The sequence below is a fragment of the Wolffia australiana genome, chromosome 17, assembly GCF_029677425.1.
Source record: "Wolffia australiana isolate 7733 chromosome 17, ASM2967742v1".
NCBI lineage: Eukaryota > Viridiplantae > Streptophyta > Magnoliopsida > Alismatales > Araceae > Wolffia > Wolffia australiana.
Window position 1 is genome coordinate 1,828,192 of NC_135851.1, and position 7,183 is coordinate 1,835,374.

A 7,183-nucleotide genomic window follows, 5' to 3' on the forward strand; every position below is an offset into this window, starting at 1 on the left:
CTGCCCCATCATCCACATTTTCTATAAAATTCCAAACTCATCATTTATCTGTACAGGAAAATATTGATCTTTTTATTATCTCATTTCTTACTACCTTCCTCTCATCTCAGTTTGTTTCCCAAACCATTAAAATCAATCGTATCTATAATTTTTTCCAAAACCCAAAAATTGATTCCTGATTTTATTGAAAATTTTGAACCTTGAATTGCTCATTCTCATTGATCTAGGGTTTATCCTTCAATCCGAAAGTCCCATTTCCATTATATCCCACTAATCCTTTCCCACCATTCATCAAGAAAGATATCTAAGAATCCATGAGTGTTGCTTGGGGATTGAATAGTAACTTACCCTATTATACTAATAATAAAAATAAGGGGAAAATAATTAAAATAATAATCTTAAACTCAACCAAGATGATGAATATAATAACCTTAAAATTGAGTACACAACACATATAACCTATGGATGATCGATGTAGCCTTGATATGGATGAAAGACTAATAACAATTGACAATGGAAGACCTTGTCGAAATCGTAATCTCATCATTAAAACATGAAAAAAATAACTTTGACACAGAAAAATTGTGATTCCTTCGATCCTTGAGCGAGTCATGTGGATCTTCTCAGGTGTGCACCCTCTATCCATATCCATACGATTCTCGACACGTTAAATCTCCTCCTTCAACTTGACAAGCTCTGTTCAACCTTCGTCGTCATCGTTCTGCCATCCCAATTGCATCAGGAATGGAGTGGAACTGTGAGGAGAAGGGGGAAGAAGGGGAAGGCTCCTGAAAAATTATAGCCTAGGTGAATTTTTTTCAAAACCTTTCCCCATTTATACTAAGTGTGTATTTTCCATAAATACTCCTAACTTTAAGTATATCTTCGGATGAACAAAAGACCATCTGCGCGTGCCCTTCTAGGCTCATGTATTAGTATAGTTAATACCTCCAATGATATAACAACTTTTATTGATATTCTAAATTAATTACGATATCCTCATATTAATTAATTAATGTCAGATTGATTTAACCCAATCGATAGATTGAATCTCTTATGCCGGACATCATCAAGACGTCGTCCGGTCGTCACCGAGGGTAGTGGCTCGGTATCGAATAAGGATCTCTATCGGACAATGACGAGAAGTGTCGCCCGATAATAATGAAGAGCAGGTATGACAAATGACAGAATAATGAAAGCCCTACGTGTAGTACGTGTGAGTGCCGATGTGCGGTTGTGCTGTTCCAGAGATCCGACGGGGTCGCCTAGGGTATGATCAACTAGACCACCCGAACCTCGTCCGAGTGGGTCGAGGACAAATATGTCGCCGAACGGGAATATCCCGCTAATATGCTCACACTCGTCGGGCGAGTCCGACTCGTACCAGCTAGGTAAGACTCTCAAGTAGTTCGTCGTCGTTTTCTCAACCTGTCTCGCTCACCTACGCCTACCCCGAGCGCGGAGGAGGCAATACGAAAGCGTACTGAAGTAGATAAGAGACACTTGGAGGCCGGAGCAACAACTGCGTGGGCGCGGGCGTTGAAGAGACGCAGGGTGCGGCTAGGCGGCCGCGTGGGCGACCGGTGGTGTGGAGGGGGTGCGTGGCACAGGCAAGAGCCAATGCTCAACGCACGGTGCGACTAGGCATAGCAGAGCACGGCGTCGGGGGCAGGTCGACAGGAGGCGCCGCGTGGAGCGCGACGCAGAACGTGGAGCGCGGCGTAGGGGCCGACACAACACGGCCGGGTGCGGCGCGGCGGCGTGGCTGCGGGCACAATACGGGGCGCGGCGCTGGCGCAGATCGTGGTGTGGGGCGCTGGCGCGGTGTGGCGGTCGTCGCGGCATAGGCGCGGCGCGGCGCAATGAGGCGCGGACGCAACTCGGGCGCGGGGCAAGGCGTGAGCTCGGGTTCCTGGGGCAGGATGCTGGGCGCGGGTGGCGACCGTCGCAGCGCGGTTGCTGCACGTCGCAGTGTGACGCGGGCGTGGTTCAGGTGCCGGGGCGGCACCCGGCGGCAGGCAGCGGTGAGCTGTCAACGGCAGTGACAGACAGCGCTCCTGATGCAGGACCGACGTCGTCGACGTCCTGCGGCGGGAGCATGGGTCTGTTCGTCCGAATCGGGGATGATCATCTTGGACGGCACGTCCTGCTTTCGGTGGGTGTCCCGGAAAGGTCCTGCGCGGGTCCTCAATTCGTTGGGGCCGAAGGGTGTTTCTATCTTCACGTGGTCGACGCTCCACAAGTAATCGTTGAGGCGCTGGTGGGCCCGACTACCGGTGGGCGGGACGGTTCTGCCAGCCGGATGGCGAAGACGGTGGCAAACAGTTCAGCGGCGACATACATCGCGGTGTCAGTGCTCTCGACGACGGCGGCGGGCGGCGACCTTGGAAGGCAGCGGCGGGCGGTAGTCAGAGGTGACAACGGGCGGCGGCCGGAGGCGGTGGGGCGAGCAGCGGCAGCGGTGGCATCGAGCGGCAGCGGCGAGCAGCGGTGACAAGCGGTGGCGACGAGCGGCGGCGGCGTCGGCGGCGGCCCGTCGTCGCAGCGGCGAGGCGGCGCGGCGGCGGCGATGGCGGCGCGCGCCGGAGATGGCGGTGGCGGCTGGAGGTGGCGGCAGCGGCCGGAGGTGGCGACGACGACTAGCGGTAGCGGCGGCGGCCAGAGGTAGCGGCGGCAGCCGGAGGCGGCGGCGGCAGCGGAGCCGCCTTCTTCTAGGGTTCTCTCTAACCCTTTCTTTCTTTTCCAAAAACTTGTTTCTCAAAAGGGAAAATCTGATTGTTCTATCACATGGGTCCTTTATATAGGACCCATTAGGAAAAACAAGGGAAAACCCTAACCTATAAATGAAAATTTTAACTAAACCCAGGAAAAAACCTAGATAGTTGAGGGCTTCGCCATCAGCTCCTCCTGTCAATGGCGTCAGCAGCGATCAGCTGGTGATGGAGCGGAGGCGGGGCAGTCGCGCGCGCGTAGGGAATCCGATGGCGTGCGTGGTGATGGAGGTGGCGTGCGGCGACGACCAGCGGCGGTGAAACAGGTGGGTGGCGGTGAGGCCGGTCGGGCGGCGGCGCGTTCTCTCTTCTCCTCCTTCTCCTCTCTCCCTTCTTCTTCTTCTTCTTCCTTCTTCTTCTTCTTTCTTCTTCTTTCTTCTTCTTTCTTCTTCTTTCTTCTTCTTCCTCTCCTCACGTAGGTGACTCTTCAACTTCTCACGTTAAACTTTCAATATGAAATTCAAGAGTACTTGGGGGGGCGCCCCACCCCTCCCTTATATAGGAGAGAGGTAAATGGAACCCTTAAGATACAAAGGAAAAAAAGATAAAGAGGGGCTTACTAAGGCCCACTAAGGGAGGGGAAGGTATCCTCATATGGGAACTTCCCCTCTCTACATCGCAGATGAAACGACAGAACTACAAAAAACGAAAAGTGCAAGAAAATAAAGATAGATGGGATCGAAGGGGCGCGTCGCTACCCGGTATACTTGAATCTGGGTGTGCGCGTCGTTGCTTTGGCTTGTCATGCAGGCTGGACGTGAGTCGGTGGTGAGGTTGAAGGCGGTGCTGACTCCTCGAGCGATGGTCTTGCGGTCTCAGACGGTGCCACACCATCAATCTCCCACCAGTGGGTTGTCAAGCTACGCCTCGTGCTCTAGAAGATACATAGGAGTGTGCATTAATTCACTCTTGGAACCTGATTGTCCGCTGTTATCGTGTACATATAGTCCCTCATCCGCTTGATGCTCATAGGATGACTTAGGGTATGGTCAATTGTCAAACCCTAGTTGATCATCCGAGTTAGTACTAATGCGTTCAAAAATCATCAAAGAGCTCTTCTCTGATATTTCACTACCTTGGCCAAGGACTTCATTGCATCATCTTCCTTCAATTGTCGCCTCTTGTACAGATGATGGACAATCCCATCTTGACAACTCAATCGTCTTCATAAAATTCTTGATGCACTCGTTCTAAGACTGTTTAGAATCTCATGATTAGTGATTCACAGATCATAGTCAAAGTCCAACTACCGGTCTACAATATGTCTTTGGTGTCTCTGGTCTAATGACTACTTACGCAACATGATGGGAACCAACTTGATTGATAGTTTTCTAAAATATCATTAAAGGATTTGTATAGATCAAATCAATGAACTATTTCCACTAAAGAGCACCCGCTCTCTATCCTTAGTGTCTCTACACTAATGGTTATGGGACCGACCATACTCATCATATGAGTGAGGCTAGATAGTACTGTTCTATTTGGATAATTTGATGTCCTTCCTGAGTATTCTTATAATAGGAATCCAGAAAACATGCTTAAAGACTTGTAATCTACATATTACGATCTCATCATAATTTACTAAGTCTGATTATGTATTCATGGACTTCATTATAAGCATCACACATGCACTATAATGAACATGCTATATTAATGAACATGGAATGATATATTTAATGTGTGATTAGCTTACCAGCCACATATATTTCCATAAGCCAAGACATATAAAAATTATGATCAAATATGATGCCGGCCCATTTGAGCATTTACCTCTAATAGCCTATTTTTAAATATGACATAAATATTCAGAGTTTCCCTTGGTGAGAATCTTATGCCATATTATCACATTGCGTCTCTACTATTTCTAGCTTACTTTGATGTGATAGTTCTCTGTCTACCTGTATAGCTCTCAGATGTGTCAAAGTAGTCTAATTCACCTTTTTCAGAGTTCACTCTTGCTCCTACTTCATTCTTGTTCCTCTCTTTTTTGGTGTGTTAGGGGAATCATTATGTTGTTCCGTTTTGTTCTTTTCTTCTTTTTGTTGTAGCCGATATAAAGGCAAGTTTTGTAGGATTTTAGAACACACATTAAAATAATATTTTCCTTTTATGTGATTTCTCTCATAGTTCTCCTTTGCCAGTCTTTAATTTTTACTCTGATGTTCAATTAAATCTCTGATAAAAGATATTGAATGTGGCTCTATAGAATCTCTTAAACAAGTTTAGTAATGAAGAAAAAACTCATTGTTTTAATGGAGGTAATAGCATATCCTTTATTTTTCAGTGAAATTTACAAATGAATAATGTTTATGGGGACTCAAAGCATAGCTTCTTGAAAAAACCCAAATTTTTTAGATTCAAGGTCAAAAAATTTCTGTTATTCATACATTGAGACTGCATCAATGCCACAGATACAACATTCCATACAAAATAATTATTCTCAACGATATACACTCAAATGTTTGAAAATTATGCCAACATTTTTTATCAAGTCATATCTCGATAAAGTAGTTTTGAATTTATAAATTCACAATTATTTTATCGTCAACCGATGATCAAGTATGATCTCATGTAATACTTTGGGGTTTTCATAAAATTCAATGGCCTTATTTCTTGAATCTTATTAATTATGTCTACACCTTTCATTTGCCAACATTTACTGGCTGTTCTATAAAAACCTTACTAAGGTCTATTATCCCCTTAGAAATAATTTTTGATAAACTAAAGCCTATGACAAGCTGTAATAGTGGTAACTTGGCTTTTGCCAAATGATAAAATATTAATACACAATCTCTTTTATGCATAGGTTGGCCTTGTCTTGCCAAAGAATAATACCAAGGGGAGCACTCCAGAGAACCTACTAATGTATGGATCAGCCTGGCCTAGAATTCTGAAACCTACCTTCTTTCTTTCAAACCTCCTAGGATATGTTTACAGAACTTGCCTACCCACTAAACACTCTCTTAAACAATTTAATTGAGCAAGTAAGCCATTCCTCTGACCTAAAAACTTTTGCTCCTGCTCATAATCCCGCCCCTCAAAATATCGACACTTCTGCTGCTAGAAAACTCGCCCCTCAGAACCTTCACTACACACCTTGTAGAACCTAGCTCTACACCCATTCAAGTCTGTCCAAAGAATTGTTTTCATTAATGGATAATGTGCCTAATGATCAAATATTGAAGGAGTCTATTAACTTGAAGTAAAAAAGTGAATAGTGCTAGACCATTTTTGTGGGCTCATTGGGCTAGACTGCCAAAAATGGATCCTCTCCCCAAACCCAAGTAGTGCTTTCCCATCCGATATATAATATCCGACAACCAATATGTGGTGTCGGGATAAGATCAAGATGATTTCAGATACCGGATATCAGATATTGGATGGATATTAAACTTCCTCCCGATGCCGAACATCAGTATGAATATCATAGGGGTTAGGACATAGTGGATGTCGGTACCGATTATTGGATCCAACATGGGGGTATCATATTTTGAATCTGTACCAAAATTTGTTTCTAGATATCCCCAAATGATATCCGGATAAGCCCTCATTGTCTCCAATGAAGAAAAGGAAAACTAAAAACCAGTATTAATTGTCTCAAAGGAACACATAAAGAAAAATTCATTGCTCTCTATCCATCATGTATTAAATACATCTGACTTAGTCATACCGGGCTTTGATGTTCATTGAACCAGGCTCATCTCAAGCCGAACCAGACTAATTAATAACTCCTACTATTCAGACCAATCTTACATAATTGAATATAAATAAAATCCATTAAAAATATTAATTATACTCCCATATAATGTAAACATAACTCCCGCATGTTAATCACACATTTATATATATTTAATAATAAAAAATAAAATTATATTTCTATTTACATGTCGCAGAAAAAACTGTAATCCTAAATTGACACCCCGATATCGTCATCCAACCCTCTAGACAATGACAAACATCGATATTGGGACCAATAACAATATCAAATATTAGTAATAATGATATCAAACATCTGATCTGGCCAAGCCCTCCGCCGCCTCCCTGACCACATCATCTTCCCCAACTCCAGCTCTGCAACTTCGCCTCCAAACCTCCCCAAAACGATCGTTCCTGCTCGCCCTTTCTCTCTGAAGCATGAGTCTCTACGACTATTCATATATTTTCATCGCGCGTGATGGTGACGCTGTCCGGTGACGGGACGAAGACGGGACGATGGATGTGGTGATGCGTGACGGATATGTGAGGGATTTTTTCAAAATCTTGGGACGTGTGATGCGACAGGAGATGTGATGAACTTAACGTCACGTCACTATCCTTCACCACAAATCATCCGTTTCGTCACATCCAGGCCGTCATGTCTTGACTGTCACGTCCCGGACATGCCGTTCCCTTGCAGCAACTATAGTGCAGGG